The sequence below is a fragment of the Bombina bombina genome, chromosome 3 (assembly GCF_027579735.1).
Source record: "Bombina bombina isolate aBomBom1 chromosome 3, aBomBom1.pri, whole genome shotgun sequence".
NCBI classification, from domain to species: domain Eukaryota; kingdom Metazoa; phylum Chordata; class Amphibia; order Anura; family Bombinatoridae; genus Bombina; species Bombina bombina.
In genome coordinates, this window is record NC_069501.1 from 514679642 (window position 1) to 514696277 (window position 16636).

Consider the following 16636-nt stretch of genomic DNA (forward strand, 5'->3'; position numbering starts at 1 on the left):
ACTCTTTAACAAAAGATACCAAGAGAACAAAGCAAAATTGATAATAGAAGTAAATTGGAAAGTTGTTTAAAATTTTAAGCTGCATCTAAATCACAAAAGTTTAATTTTGACTTTACTGTCCCTTTAAGAAGCTACATCACCAAATACAAAAGCTACCCGATCAAGCAATTAAAGTATTTTTTTTATAAATAAGCATTTTTATACTAATAAAAAAAAATAGCCAAATCAATAATCCAACAAAGTCACATGCCCACTATACTGATAATACCCCTGTTAAAATCCCTTAAAAAGATACACACACATTAGTCACAAAAAGGATCTCCTGGTATTCTTTGTTGGAGAGATATCTAGATATGTAGCTTGCACATGTTTGGAGGAATATATGGCTGGAAAAAGTACTGCCATCTAGTTATCGTTCATATGTATAACGTTTGTTCATAACTGCTGCCATATAGTACTGCGCACACATGCACGCTCCTGAGCTTTTTATCAAAACATACCAAGGGGCCCTTTATCAAGCTACAAACGGAGCTTGAGGGCCCGTGTTTCTGGTGAGCTTGCAGGCTCACCAGAAACACCAGTTATGAAGCAACAGTCTAAAGACCGCTGCTCCATAACCTGTCCGCCTGCTCTGAGCAGGCGGACAGACATCGCCGCAATTCAACCCGATCGAGTACGATGGGGTTTGATTGACACCCTCCTGCTGGCGCAAATCTGCGGGGGGCGGCGTTGCACCAGCAGCTCACAAGAGCAATGCTGAATACGGAGAGCATATTGCTCTCCGCATTCAGCGAAGTCTGTCGGACCTGATTCGCACTGTCGGATCAGGTCCGACAGACCTTTGTTAAATAGGGGCCCAAGAGAACGAAGATAATTTCATAATAGAAGTAAATTGGAAGTAAGAAGTAAGTTGTTTAAAATAGCATGCTCTTTCTGAATCATGAAATAACATTGTTGGGTTTCATGTCCCTTTAATCCTGTGCTTTACAAAATTGCAAAATTAAAGGGACATTCCAGCCAAAATTGGAATCCACATGGATGCATTTTACTTTTGAATAGAAGCCTTTTTTGTAATATACATTTATTAGCAAAAATGCTTCTAGTAAATGCTATAGCTGTTTCAAAAGTGTATTTAAGTATGCGCCGTGCACCAGCATTTTAAACACAGCTCTTGCTCAGAAACTGTAAGTGCTTGTACCATCTGGTAATGACTCAGTTTGTTAATTGTTGACATGATACAAGCCCCACTGGTGCTCTGAGCAGCTGCAGCGTTTAAAATACTGATGCACTGAGAATATCTAGCTATGCTTCACAGAGAAAAATGTTAACACTAAACCAGTGATAACTTTTACTAGAAGCATTTTTTGCCAAGTACATTTACATTTTGACTGGAATGTCCCTTTAATGAAGCAGATATCTATTTCATGTTTCAGAAGAATTAATCACAGCCTTGCACTTGTTTTCGCTAGATGCTTTTTGTTAACTTACTGCAAAGGGGTTTAACATATAAATAAATTCTAGCTTGAAAGCAGCAAGAATTGCAGCTTCCAAACAGGAAGTCACCTATGAGCCAATCAAGAGCGGAAGTCATGCCATCCACCAAACACCAGCTATATTCAGTTCTGGAGCTGTAATGCTTCCAGCTCCAGATCAGACTTTACCTAAGTGTTTAACCAAGCTAGAGTCAGCAATGCAATAACTAAACGTTCGAACACATTCAGCATCTCATTTTATTAGAATTCTCACTTCGGGCCCAATCATATATGCAGCGTCGCCCGCAAAAGCCGGCGACGCCAGATTTTGCGTGATTTGGTATTACATATACGGCGTAGCATACAAGTTACGCACATATATTTCACCCTTCGGCCGTATTTTTTTTACCCATAGACTAACATAGAACAGACGCGCAATTTGGTATCCAATATACAGCGTAAGGACTTACGCGCGCAGAATTCAGAAAATATACTCCAAATTGTAGGCACAGCAACCCTTGCACTGACTAAAAAAGTAACGTAACTCCCTGGAAGCCTTAACAAAAACATACATTTGAGCAGCATCTCAAGGTTAAAGGGACAGTATACTATAATATTGCTTTTTTAAGGTTTATTTGTGTATTTGAAATAGTTTGAAGCCACAACATAATCAAATGGATTGAGCTTGTAGGTACTTCACATTGTGGACATATACTTGCTTATTTACTTTAAATTGTATTACCTTCATCTCTTTAGAATCCACTGGAGTTTCATTTATTCTAATGATAACACAGCTTGGCACTGATGCCAAAATATATAAAGGGACAGTCAAGTCCAAAGAAACCTTCTTCTTTTAAATAGGGCATGTTATTTCAAACTACTTTCAGATTTAATTATAACACGTGCTTTGTTCTCTTGGTATTCTTAGTTGAAAGCAAAACCTAGGATGGCTCATATGATCATTTCTAATACCTTCTTGAAGGCTGCCTATTTGCAATTGTGTCAAACCAATCACAGACACCACAACCTCTCACCTGCAGACTTAAAACACCTGATAATGCCCACCCTATCAGTAACATCATAACTATATATACCAATGTATCAATTTATATTGGATGTGAGATACATTGATTTACATCTTAGAAGTGAATATTACTATATGTACCCTTCAGAAACAACTATTGTGGATGTGAGTTATAGTACAAGAATATGTCTTAAACAGGATAATATTACCTTTTTTGGGCCATTTCCACACAGGCCTTATTATATGTTTTAACAATATTACGCCTAGATTTAGAGTTCTGCGTTAGCCGTCAAAACCAGCATTAAGGGGTCCTAACGCTGGTTTTGGCCGCCTGCTGGTGTTTAGAGTCAGTCAGGAAAGGGTCTAACGCTCTCTTTCCAGCCGCGACTTTTCCATACCGCAGATCCCCTTACGCCAATTGCGTATCCTATCTTTTCAATGGGATCTTCCTTGGCTGAAGTGAGCGTTAGAACTCTAACGACAAAACTCCAGCCGCAGAAAAAAGTCAGGAGTTAAGAGCTTTATGGGCTAACGCCAGTTCATAAAGCTCTTAACTACTGTGCTCTAAAGTACACTAACACCCATAAACTACATATGTACCCCTAAACCGAGGTCCCCCCACATCGCCGCCACTATAATAAAAAAATGTAACCCCTAACCTGCCGACCGCACACCGCCGCCACCTATATTATCCCTATGTACCCCTATTCTGCTGCCCCTAATATCGCTGACACCTACATAATATTTATTAACCCCTAATCTGCCCCTCCCAACGTCACCGCTACCTATCTACACTTATTAACCCCTAATCTGCCGACCGGACCTCGCCGCTACTCTAATAAATGTATTAACCCCTAAAGCTAAGTCTAACCCTAACACTAACACCCCCCTAAGTTAAATATAACTTTTATCTAACTAAATAAATTAACTCTTATTAAATAAATTATTCCTATTTAAACCCTAATATAGCTACAATATAACTAATAATTATATTGTAGCTATTTTAGGATTTATATTTATTTTACAGGCAACTTTGTATTTATTTTAACTAGGTACAATAGCTATTAAATAGTTATTAAGTATTTAATAGCTACCTAGTTAAAATAATTACAAAATTACCTGTAAAATAAATCCTAACCTAAGTTACAATTAAACTTAACACTACACTATCAATAAATTAATTAACTAAGCTACCTACAATTACAATTAAATCAACTAAACTAAATTACAAAAAAAAAACCCACTAAATTACAAAAAATAAAAAGAAGAATACAAGAATTTTAAACTAATTACACCTACTCTAAGCCCCCTAAAAAAATAACAAAGCCCCCCAAAATAAAAAAATGCCCTACCCTATTCTAAAATAAAAAGTTAACAGCTCTATTACCTTACCAGCCCTTAAAAGGGCCTTTTGCGGGGCATGCCCCAAAGAAATCAGCTCTTTTGCCTGTAAAAAAAACATACAATACCCCCCCAACATTACAACCCACCACCCACATACCCCTAATCTAACCCACCCAAATCCCCCTTAAAAAACCTAACACTAAGCCCCTGAAGATCTTCCTACCTTGTCTTCACCCAGCCGGGTATCACCGATCCGTCCAGAAGAGGGTCTGAAGTCTTCATCCTATCCGGGCAGAAGAGCTCCTCCAGAGGGTCCGAAGTCTTCATCCTATCCGGGCAGAAGAGGACATCCGGACCGGCAGACATCTTCATCCAGGCGGCATCTTCTATCTTCTTCCATCCGGCACGGAGCGGGACCATCTTGAAGCAGCCGACGCTGAGCCATCCTTCTTCCCTGACGGAATAACGACGAATGAAGGTTCCTTTAAATGACGTCATCCAAGATGGCGTCCCTCGAATTCCTATTGGCTGATAGGATTCTATCAGCCAATCGGAATTAAGGTAGGAAAAATCTGATTGGCTGATTGAATCAGCCAATCAGATTCAAGTTCAATCCGATTGTCTGATCCAATCAGCCAATCAGATTGAGCTCGCATTCTATTGGCTGTTCCGATCAGCCAATAGAATGCGAGCTCAATCTGATTAGCTGATTCAATCAGCCAATCAGATTTTTCCTACCTTAATTCCGATTGGCTGATAGAATCCTATCAGCCAATCGGAATTCGAGGGACGCCATCTTGGATGACGTCATTTAAAGGAACCTTCATTCGTCGTTAGTCCGTTGGTGAAGAAGGATGGCTCCGCGTCGGCTGCTTCAAGATGGTCCCGCTCCGCGCCGGATGGAAGAAGATAGAAGATGCTGCCTGGATGAAGATGTCTGCCGGTCCGGATGTCCTCTTCTGCCCGGATAGGATGAAGACTTTCGACCCTCTGGAGGAGCTCTTCTGCCCGGATAGGATGAAGACTTCGGACCCTCTTCTGGACGGATCGGTGATACCCGGCTGGGTGAAGATAAGGTAGGAAGATCTTCAGGGGCTTAGTGTTAGGTTTTTTAAGGGGGGTTTGGGTGGGTTAGATTAGGGGTATGTGGGTGGTGGGTTGTAATGTTGGGGGGGGATTTTATGGTTTTTTTACAGGCAAAAGAGCTGATTTCTTTGGGGCATGCCCCGCAAAGGCCCTTTTAAGGGCTGGTAAGGTAATAGAGCTGTTAACTTTTTATTTTAGAATAGGGTAGGGCATTTTTTTATTTTGGGGGGCTTTGTTATTTTTTTAGGGGGCTTAGATTAGGTGTAATTAGTTTAAAATTCTTGTATTCTTTTTTTATTTTTTGTAATTTAGTGGTTTTTTTTGTAATTTAGTTTAGTTGATTTAATTGTAGGTAATTGTAGGTAGCTTAGTTAATTAATTTATTGATAGTGTAGTGTTAAGTTTAATTGTAACTTAGGTTAGGATTTATTTTACAGGTAATTTTGTAATTATTTTAACTAGGTAGCTATTAAATAGTTAATAACTATTTAATAGCTATTGTACCTAGTTAAAATAAATACAAAGTTGCCTGTAAAATAAATATAAATCCTAAAATAGCTACAATGTAATTATTAGTTATATTGTAGCTATATTAGGGTTTATTTTACAGGTAAGTATTTAGCTTTAAATAGGAATAATTTATTTAATAAGAGTTAATTTATTTCGTTAGATAAAAATTATATTTAAATTAGGGGGGTGTTAGTGTTAGGGTTAGACTTAGCTTTAGGAGTTAATACATTTATTAGAGTAGGTCCGGTCGGCAGATTAGGGGTGTAAGGGTTAAGGCTGTCTCGCTGTATCTTTAAACACCTGCCTATTTAAGGCACCTCCTACCCATGCTCCAATGCTGCTTTATTGTTTTGCTTTCAGCTACATCCTGTGCAGGTTCCCTGTATTGGATATTCCTGGCAGTCTCCTTGAATTCATCCACTCACTAAACTACCTGGGGGATTTACAAGTTTACTAACCTGACTTTATATTCCTCTCTCCTCGTTCAGAGCTAACTACAAGCTTCAGCGCAACTTACCCAAGATCTGCTGTGTCTGTGCGGTACACGCTGCCGCTTACGTCATCAGACACAGCCGTCAGCACTTCTCCCTGCCTGAACGCTTCCACCTCTCCTCTCGCTCCTGTGGCTTTCATTCTGCTGAAACACGCTAACGGACTACAAGGTACTCTGTGAGTCTAACCGGACTACTGCTTCAATATAAACCAGGTCTGAGTAATTTAACTTATATCTTGTAAGACTAACAACATCTTGCTCAGTATACTGTTTGTTGTAAATTCGCTGACACCTTGCCCAGTATAAAGTCCGCTATAAGTACATTGTGTTTATCAAATCTGCACATACCTATATTGCCACAGCCTCTGTCTAGATTGAGTGGTTTAAGGACACATAAATTAACTCTTTCTATTCTCCAGGCTAATAGTAATGTTCTAGGGATTCCTGGGAAATCCTTCCCTGGATTACCTACCCTACACCAAAACCTCTATCAATCTTCATAGGAACTCTGTCCTCACTAAAGGGACAGTAAAGATCCTACTGATCATTACATAATAAAGCAGCCATAAAAAAGATTCTTAAAGGTTTTGGTGTTTATAGATAATTTTTTGAGTACGGATTATTGTACTCTGTTGATACTATGGATCAAGAGCCTACTCCTGATAGAGTCCAAATTTTGTCTGACAGACTGGATGCTTTATCAAGCTCTTTTCATGAGCTCCAAGTTGAGAATCAGGCCTTAAAAGCCTGCCTACGGGAGGTACTAGCTCCCAAGCCTATTCCTCCTGAACAAACACCTGAGCCCTTGGTCTCCCCACCTGAGAAATTCTCTGGAGACAGAGCTCGTTTCAGGGAGTTCAGGAATTCCTGTCTATTACTATTTGACCTTAAGCCACGTACTTACCCTACTGAAAGGGTCAGAGTCTTAACAGTCATTTCCTACCTAAGGGGGGAGCCTAGGGCTTGGGCTGACTCCTTCTATGAGAATCAAGACCCTGTATGATGACCCCTTCAAACAGGTCTCTGCCGAAAATACTCTCAGGTCATTAAAACAGAAGACAAACCCAGTGGAAAATTACATCACACTGTTCAAGATCTCTGCACGTGATTCAGGTTGGAATGAGGTCTCCCTCAAGACACAATTCCGCCTAGGGTTATCCGAAGAAATAAAAGACGAACTGTCACGTATCGGTATCCCTGACTCCCTGGAAGAATTCTTTACGCTCACTATAAATATCGACAGACGCCTTAGAGAATGTCGAAATGAAAAGGCTACTAGTTCTAAGAATTTTCTTCCTACTCCTCCTTACCAGGTGAAAGAAAGTCCACAACCTATGGATATTGGATTCATGAAGGGGCCCCTCACCTCACAGGAAAAGGCAAGAAGAAAAATGCATAGTCTATGCTTATACTGTGCTTCCCCCTCTCATGAAGTGAAGGATTGCCCTATACTTTCTAAGAATAAGAAGGGTAGGTTATCATCCTCACATACTACTTATATGCTAAAATCTGTCAAAAGCACTTATATTACTGTTCCGATTCTTTTACAGTGGGATCACTTCCAGACATCCACTGAAGCTATTATAGACACAGGCTCTTGTAGAAATTTCATTCATCTAGGTTTTGTGAAAAGAAATAAAATTTCAATTGTGTGTAAAAAAGATCGGGTCTCTGTGAAGGTCATTGATGGGTCCTTACTCTCCTCTGGGCCTGTCGTATATCAAACTGAACCTATTCAGGTAACTGTTAATAACACTGTAACAAATTCTTGTGTCTTTGATGTTATCACTTCCCCTATCTTTGACGTTATACTCGGTATAGAATGGTTGTGTACCCATAAACCTGTTCTAGATTGGGATAACCTCAGTCTTACATTCCCAAGTCCTACCCCTACTACCTCTACTGCTGACATATCTATACTATGCCAGACTGATATAAACCTCATACCCTCTCAGTACGCTGATTACGCTGATGTATTTGACAAAAAAGATGCCGAGATTCTCCCTCCCCACAGGGCTTACGATTGCCCTATTGACCTATTACCTGGGGTCTCCATCCCATACGGCCACATTTATCCACTCTCTAAGCCAGAGTTGGATCATTTAAAGAACTACATTGATGAGAATCTCAGAAAGGGTTTCATCAGACCCAGTACCTCCCCAGCTGGGGCTGGGATTTTCTTTGTTACAAACAAAGATGGTACTTTGAGACCCATTATCGATTACAGAGAATTAAATAAGCGTACGAGGAAAAACAGGTACCCCCTCCCTTTAATTCCTGAATTGATAGAAAGATTGAGGGGAGCCACGGTTTTCACCAAATTGGATCTTCGTGGCGCCTATAATCTGATACGAATGAGAACTGGAGACGAATGGCTCACTGCGTTTCGAACTAGATACGGTCTATTCGAATATACAGTAATGCCATTCGGATTATGCAACGCTCCAGCAACATTCCAATGTCTTATCAATGATCTGTTCGGGGACATTCTGGATGTGTATATAGTTGTCTATTTGGACGATATCTTGATCTTCTCACAAAACCTGGATTTACATAGAGTACACGTCAGGGAAGTCCTCTCCAGACTTAGGAAAAATAGCCTATATGCAAAATTAGAAAAATGCATATTTGAGTCTCAAAACATATCTTTTCTCGGATATGATATCTCCCCTGACGGGATAAAGATGCAAAATGATAAGGTACAGGCAATCTTAGATTGGCCTATACCCCAAACAAAGAAAGATGTACAGCGCTTTCTCGGATTTTCTAATTATTATAGAAAGTTTATCCCAGGTTTTGCAGCCCTCACTAGACCATTGACTCAACTCACCAAACTCAATCAGCAGTTTGTCTGGAACCATCAGACTCAGTCAGTTTTTGACAATCTAAAAACAAAATTCACTTCAGCCCCCATTTTGTAGTATCCAGATATGCAGAAACAATTCATACTTGAGGTGGATGCCTCTGATTTTGCCATTGGGGCCATCCTCTCTCAGAGAAAATCATTTAAGGATCCGTTACACCCAGTGGCATATTTCTCCAGACTTTTACAACCTGCTGAGTTAAACTATCCAGTCGGAGAAAAATAATTATTGGCTATAAAATGTTCTTTTGATTATTGGAGACACCTCTTGGAAGGAGCTATTCAACCTACAGTCATCTACACTGATCATAAAAATTTGCAGTACTTACAATCTAACCGTACCTTGTCCTCCAGACAAGTAAGATGGAGCCTCTACTTCTCTCATTTTCAGTACATCATCACTTACAGACCAGGTACCAGAAATGGTAAGGCTGACGCCCTATCTAGGCAAGCCGCTAAACCCTTACAATGTACAACAGCGACTACTATCATACCTAAGGAATGTATAATAGGCATTTTAACAGGTCTAGAACCTCTTTTCAAAAGAGCTCTTGCCACAGACACTACGATTCCACGTCAAGAATTGATACTTGATTCCTCTGGAGTTTATCGTAAAGACCACAAGTTGTATGTTCCTTTACAGCTCCGTAAAGATGTTTTGCACTCCATACACCACTCTCCGTTAGCAGGTCATATGGGCAGAGACAAATGCATGGACCTACTCACTAGATCCTACTGGTGGCCATCCCTAAGAACCGATCTCAAGGAATTTTTGGATCAATGTACCATTTGTGCTACCTCTAAACCATCTAGACAACTGCCAGTAGGTCTTCTACAACCATTGCCAGCACCCCATGTTCCTTGGGAAACTGTATCTATGGATTTTATTGTTGATCTCCCAAAATCAAACAATTACACCACAATCATGGTGGTTACCGACTTATTCTCGAAAATGTCTCATTTCATCCCCATAACCTCTCTACCTACCTCCAAAATCACTTGTGACTTATTCATACCAAACGTTATCCGGTTGCACGGTATTCCTTTAACAGTGATCAGTGACCGTGGAACTCAGTTCACCTCCAGATTCTGGAGATCCTTGTGTAAATCTCTTCACATAGACCAAAGGCTTACCACCGCATACCATCCGCAGACCAACGGACAGACTGAGAGAGTGAACCAGTGGTTGGAGCAGTACCTAAGGTGCTACTGTGCACATCAACAAGATTCCTGGGCAACATTCCTCCCACTCGCTGAATTCGCGTATAACAATAACAAAAACGCCTCCACTGGTTTTTCTCCTTTCTTCATTAACTATGGGTTACACCCTCGTTTCTCTCTACTCCCCAAGGTTGATACACCATGTCCTTTGGTTAATGACCTTGTCAATGACATTTCCAATTTGTTCTCTACTGTCCGTGACAATATACTACAAGCACAAGTATGCCAGTCCAAGTACTATGACCTCCGTCATAGGACCAGTCCCAAGTATACTGTTGGTCAGAAAGTTTGGCTCTCCACTAAAAATTTGAGACTCTCATACCCCTGCAAGAAATTGGGAAAGTTGTTTATTGGTCCTTACCCTATAGTACGGATCAACAATCCTTCTACCGTGACCTTACAGCTCCCATCTAGTTTCAGGGTTCATCCGACCTTTCACATATCTCTGGTTAAGCCTTGTACTCTATCTGATTCATCTCCTGAAGTTCTTCATCCAGTTCCACCTCCTCCTCCGGATCAGGAATTTGTTGTACATAGCATCCTGGACTCCCGTATCCGTGGAGGGGTTCTGTATTACCTAATTCATTGGAAGGGTTTTGGACATGAGGAGGATTCTTGGGAGCCTGCTTCCAATGTTTCGGCTCCTCGCCTTGTGTCCGTTTTTCACAGGAGGAACCCGGATCGCCCGAGACCTTGACCCACGCTGTGGTTCCTTGGGGAGGGAGCTCTGTAAGGGTTAAGGCTGTCTCGCTGTACCTTTAAACACCTGCCTATTTAAGGCACCTCCTACCCATGCTCCAATGCTGCTTTATTGTTTTGCTTTCAGCTACATCCTGTGCAGGTTCCTTGTATTGGATATTCCTGGCAGTCTCCTTGAATTCATCCACTCACTAAACTACCTGGGGGATTTACAAGTTTACTAACCTGACTTTATATTCCTCTCTCCTCGTTCAGAGCTAACTACAAGCTTCAGCGCAACTTACCCGTGATCTGCTGTGTCTGTGCGGTACACGCTGCCGCTTACGTCATCAGACACAGCCGTCAGCAATTCTCCCTGCCTGAACGCTTCCACCTCTCCTCTCGCTCCTGTGGCTTTCATTCTGCTGAAACACGCTAACGGACTACAAGGTACTCTGTGAGTCTAACCGGACTACTGCTTCAATATAAACCAGGTCTGAGTAATTTAACTTATATCTTGTAAGACTAACAACATCTTGCTCAGTATACTGTTTGTTGTAAATTCGCTGACACCTTGCCCAGTATAAAGTCCGCTATAAGTACATTGTGTTTATCAAATCTGCACATACCTATCAGGTGTCAACGATAGCGGGGGCGGCAGATTAGGGGTTAATAAGTGTAAGGTTAGGGGTGTTTAGACTCGGGGTTCATGTTAGGGTGTTAGGTGCAGACTTAGGAAGTGTTTCCCCATAGGAAACAATGGGGCTGCGTTAGGAGCTGAACTCTGCTTTTTTGCAGGTGTTTGTTTTTTTTTCAGCTCAAACTGCCCCATTGTTTCCTATGGGGATATCGTGCACGAGCACGTTTTTCAAGCTGGCCGCTACCATAAGCAACAATGGTATTTAGAGTTGAAGTGGCGGTAATTTATGCTCTACGCTCCCTTTTTGGAGCCTTACGCAGCCCTTCAGAGAACTCTAAATACCATATAGAATATTTATTTCTTTTTAGGCTTCTTGGATGAGGGAGCTGAGGTGACTTTAGTGGATTTCCTTGTTCTCCTGGTTTGTGAAGATTCAGATGTTTCTGCTGGTGTGCTGGCCACAGATGATAGGCTGGAGGCAGTGTCCTGCTGGTGTGTAAAGTGCTCAACCAACACACCCAAGAGTTGATTTTGTTCCCGCCATCTATTGTCCATCTGCATCTGCATATCAGACAGAATTTGCATCATCTGTGACTGGTTTTGAACAATTCCACTTAATGATGCTGCCATGTCCCTCTGCAGCTCTATGCTACGTTTGTGTAACCTCTTTCGGCTCCTGTGAAACCTCTCTTGGCTCCAGTGAAACCTCTCTTGGTCTCTTTGTCTGCTCTCGCAGCTTGTCATGAGCCTCCTCTGGAGTGCAATGTATTCCTCACCCAGGGGAGAATACAATGCATCCACAGGCTTTTGAGCAGCAGGTCTTCTAGTTTCTTGAGGTGCAGGTTCAGCTGCATCTGCTGTTTCCTGTGGGACATTTTCAGCTGCATCTGCTGGTGCTTGAGGTGCAGGTTCAGCTGCATCTGTGCTTGTGGGACATTTGCAGCTGCATCTGCTGCTGCTTGTGGGACATTTTCAGCTGCATCTGCTGCTGCTTCATTACTTTCAGCTATATGTTCTTCTGCAGATGGTGGTGCTCTCCCAAGTGAAGAGGATGGTGGTGCTCTCCCAAGTGAAGAGGATGGTGGTGCTCTCCCAAGTGAAGAGGATGGTGGTGCTCTCCCAAGTGAAGAGGATGGTGGAGCTCTCAGGGTGGATTGATAGTCCCACTGATGACCAGTGTGTGACCACTCAGCCTGTCCAGTTGGCACTTCTTGTGACATAACCTGTGTGTAAAAGCCATGACTGCCCTGAGATTGTGTTGGGGGGGGGGGTAAATACATGGACCCTTTGTGGCTGTCTTGGCTCCCCCTCAAAGCCAAAAGAAGAATATTCCTCTGGCCAGGAATCTTGTCAGGGGTCATATGTCAATGGTGGTGGCATCACTTCCGGGTCCTCAACTGAAGCCATCCAACCCTGCTCATGCCTGGGAGCATAATGTTCATGTGGTTGCCTGAAGACTGGTGGTGGTGGCTGCATGCCTGTGACTGGTGGTGGTGGAGGTGGCGGCATGCCTGTGACTGGTGGTGGAGGTGGCAGCATGCCTGTTTGCATCCTCGTGACAGGAGGTTCTGTGTAGGAGTCAAATGATGAGAGGGATTAGTACAGTCATATATATGTCCATGTGGGCATACAATGTACATTGATACATGCTAGGGCCTATACTGATTCTCATGTCATGACTATTGACCAATCCAACTCGCTCCTGCCACATAACACCTGTTCTCCACTCCCTGCATTGGCTTCCAATTAAATGGCGAACATATTTTAAAATTGGCCTGCTGACCTTCAAAGCCTTAAACAACCAAGGCCCACAGTACCTGAAAGAGCTCCTGACACCCTACATCCCATGCCGTTCACTTAGGTCAGCCAACACATCCCTCCTCTCAGTGCCAAGAATAAGGACAAACTCAGGCTCCAGAGCATTCTGCCACGCTGCCCCTACTTTCTGGAACTCTTTACCATGTGCAATCAGAGAGGCACCGTCCTTACAGACTTTTAAAAAAAAGCTAAAGACCCACCTCTTCCATCAGGCATTCAGTCCGCTTATCTTCAGAAACTCCTAACTTTTATGTCTTTATGTTGGTATATTTGTAAAGTGCTTTGAGTCTCACAGGGAGAAAAGCGCTATATAAATCGCAAATTATTATTATTATTATTATTATGTCAAACTCTATAACATGCATGTGCACATTGTGATTTGATATGAGGGATTTTAATATGCGCAGTATACAGGTATGTGTTTCATACAATAGTTATGTGTACAAGTCAATGATGGAGAAAATGTGTTCTTTAAGTGACATTATGGACACACAATTTACTTTAGCCTGATGTAGGCGCTGAACCTGCTTTCTTGAGATAAAAGTATTGTGATGGCTATAGTGTCCATTTACTGAAAACTCTACATGTGGCTTGTGGCCCTTGTTACTCGGAGACATGTTAGTATTGCACTATTCCACCTCATATCATGAATTGCATTGTGTTAAGTAGCATTAATGTCAAATATAATTGTAGATGTTTTTGTTAGTAGGCCAAATACCATGCTCCTCATTGTGTACATGAATGTGTGACATTAAAGGATGTTATATCTCAAATACATATAATACTGGTGTGTGGGATGTTACTCACCAGCATGATGTGCTGTGGTTGCACCCTGGATGTCCACGGACTGCTGTGATACTCAGGGACCTGCGTATTATCTCCTGCCAGGTGTTGTATTCTATGTCCAGGGGGGGACCACCGCCTGTTCCCCTCTGGTGCATAGACTCCTGCCCCATCTTTTCTTTCACCCGCCTCTTGCAATCATTCCACCGCTTTTCAAGGCCCTCAACAGTCCTCCTCTGCAGGGCCACACTGTTGACGGCATCCTCTACTGCCAACCATGCTGTTTTATGCCTTTTGGCAACGCCTTTGGCAACGCCTTTGCCCTTCTCCTGGCCAAAGATGGCACTGTGATTGTCCATGATGGCCTGGACTAGGGAAACATTCTCATTGAATGAGAAGTTTGGACATCTCATCCTCTCATCCTCCTCCCCATGTGCACCCTCTGTCCCTCTTCTAGATGTGCCTGGCCTCTGTGGCTCTCGGGCATCTCCCCTCCCATCATCCCTTCCAGCTCTCCCTCTCCCCACTCCACTTACTCCCTGACGGGAACCCCACTGCTCCTCCTGTCCTCTACAATACTCCTCTCCCTGCCACTCCTCTCCCCTCCTCCCCTCTGCCTTACCTCTCCCTGCCATCCTCACACTACACACACTCACACACTCACACTCACTCCCAGTTCAATCACATCCAAACACTCAGCCTATCACACTGTAAAATTGAAATAAAATGTGTGAGGTGTTTGAAAAAAAAGTGTGGTGTCTTTGTATATGTATGTATGCAATATGTAAAAATATGTGTAAGTGTACAAGCTTAATCAACCAAGAATGCGACCTAACTAACTCCTCTGTTTGCGCCTCTCTCTCTACTCTGACTAATCCTCCACTCCACTGTAGTGTGCTGTAGCTCAACGAACCATCCAAACACACTGAAGAAAATGGCGGCTGCGCATGGGTTTATATATGACTTTTGAATAGCGTAATTACGTGTCGCATTTTTAGATGGAGTCGCGGTTCATTTTTACGAGTGTTAGCCTAATTTGCATAAAACTACTCTTTATTGAGACTTTACGTGGACAAAATACAGGCGTAAGCTACTTGCGACGACTAAAAAGTGTATTTGCGCACTTTTCGGAAGATCACCAGTTTGTCCTACTTACGCTAGTTTAGCATCTAACGGCACTGTATATTTAATACCCCGATGTGCGAGGTGAAATTACATTATATTTATTATCCCCTAATCTGGCCCCCCAATGTCGCCGCCACCTACCTACACTTATTAACCCCTAATCTGCCGACCGGACATCGCCGCCACTATAATAAATTTATTAACCCCTAAACCGCCGCACACCCGCCTCGCAAACACGATAATAAATTTTAATAACCCCTAATCTGCCCCCCAATGTCGCCGCCACCTACCTACAATTATTAACCCCTAATCTCCCGCCCCTGACGTCGCCGCTACTATAATAAAGTTATTAACCCCTAAACTTAAGTCTAACCCTAACACCCCCCTAAGTTAAATCTATTTTTAATAAATCTAAATTAAATTTCTAAAATTAAATAATCCTATTTAAAACTAAATACTTACTTATAAAATAAACCCTAATATAGCTACAATATAACTAATAGTTACATGGTAGCTATTTTAGGATTTATATTTATTTTACAGGCAACTTTATATTTATTTTAACTAGGTACAATAGCTGTTAAATAGTTAATAACTATTTAATAGCTACCTAGTTAAAATAATTACAAAATTACCAGTAAAATAAATCCTAACCTAAGTTACAAATACACCTAACACTACACTATCAATAAATTAATTAAATAAATTAACTACAATTATCGAACCTAAAATACAATTAAATAAACTAAACTATATTACAAAAAAAACAAACACTAAATTACAAAAAATAAAAAAATAATACAAGAAGTTTAATCTAATTACACCTAATCTAAGCCCCCTAATAAAATAAAAAAGCCCCCCAAAATAATAAAATTCCCTACCCTAAACTAAATTACAAAGTAATCAGCTCTTTTACCATCCCTTAAAAGGGCTTTTTGCGGGGCATTGCCCCAAAGTAATCAGCTCTTTTACCTGTAAAAAAACCCAAATACAATACCCCCCAACATTACAACCCACCACCCACACATCCCTACTCTAAAACCCACCCGATCCCTCCTTAAAAAAACCTAACACTACCCCCTGAAGATCACCCTACCTTGAGCTGTGTTCACCCAGCCGGGCACCACTGGTCATCCAATGTAGCAGAAGAGGACATCCAGACAGCCAGAAGTCTTCATCCTATCCGGGCAGAAGAGGACATCCGGACCGGCAGACATCTTCATCCATGCGGCATCTTCTATCTTCATCCTTCCGGAGCGGAGCAGAGCCATCTTCTATCCAGCCGACGCGGAGCCATCCTCTTCTTCCGAAGTCCTAACGACGAATGAAGGTTCCTTTAAATGACGTCATCCAAGATGGCGTCCCTCGAATTCCGATTGGCTGATAGGATTCTACTTTAGGGCAATGCCCAGCAAAAAGCCCTTTTAAGGGCTGGTAAAAGAGCTGATTACTTTGTAGTTTAGGATAGGGAATTTTATTATTTTGGGGGGCTTTTTTATTTTATTAGGGGGCTTAGATTAGGTGTAATCAGTTTAAAATTGTTGTAAAAAAATTTTATTTTTTGTAATTTAGTGGTTTT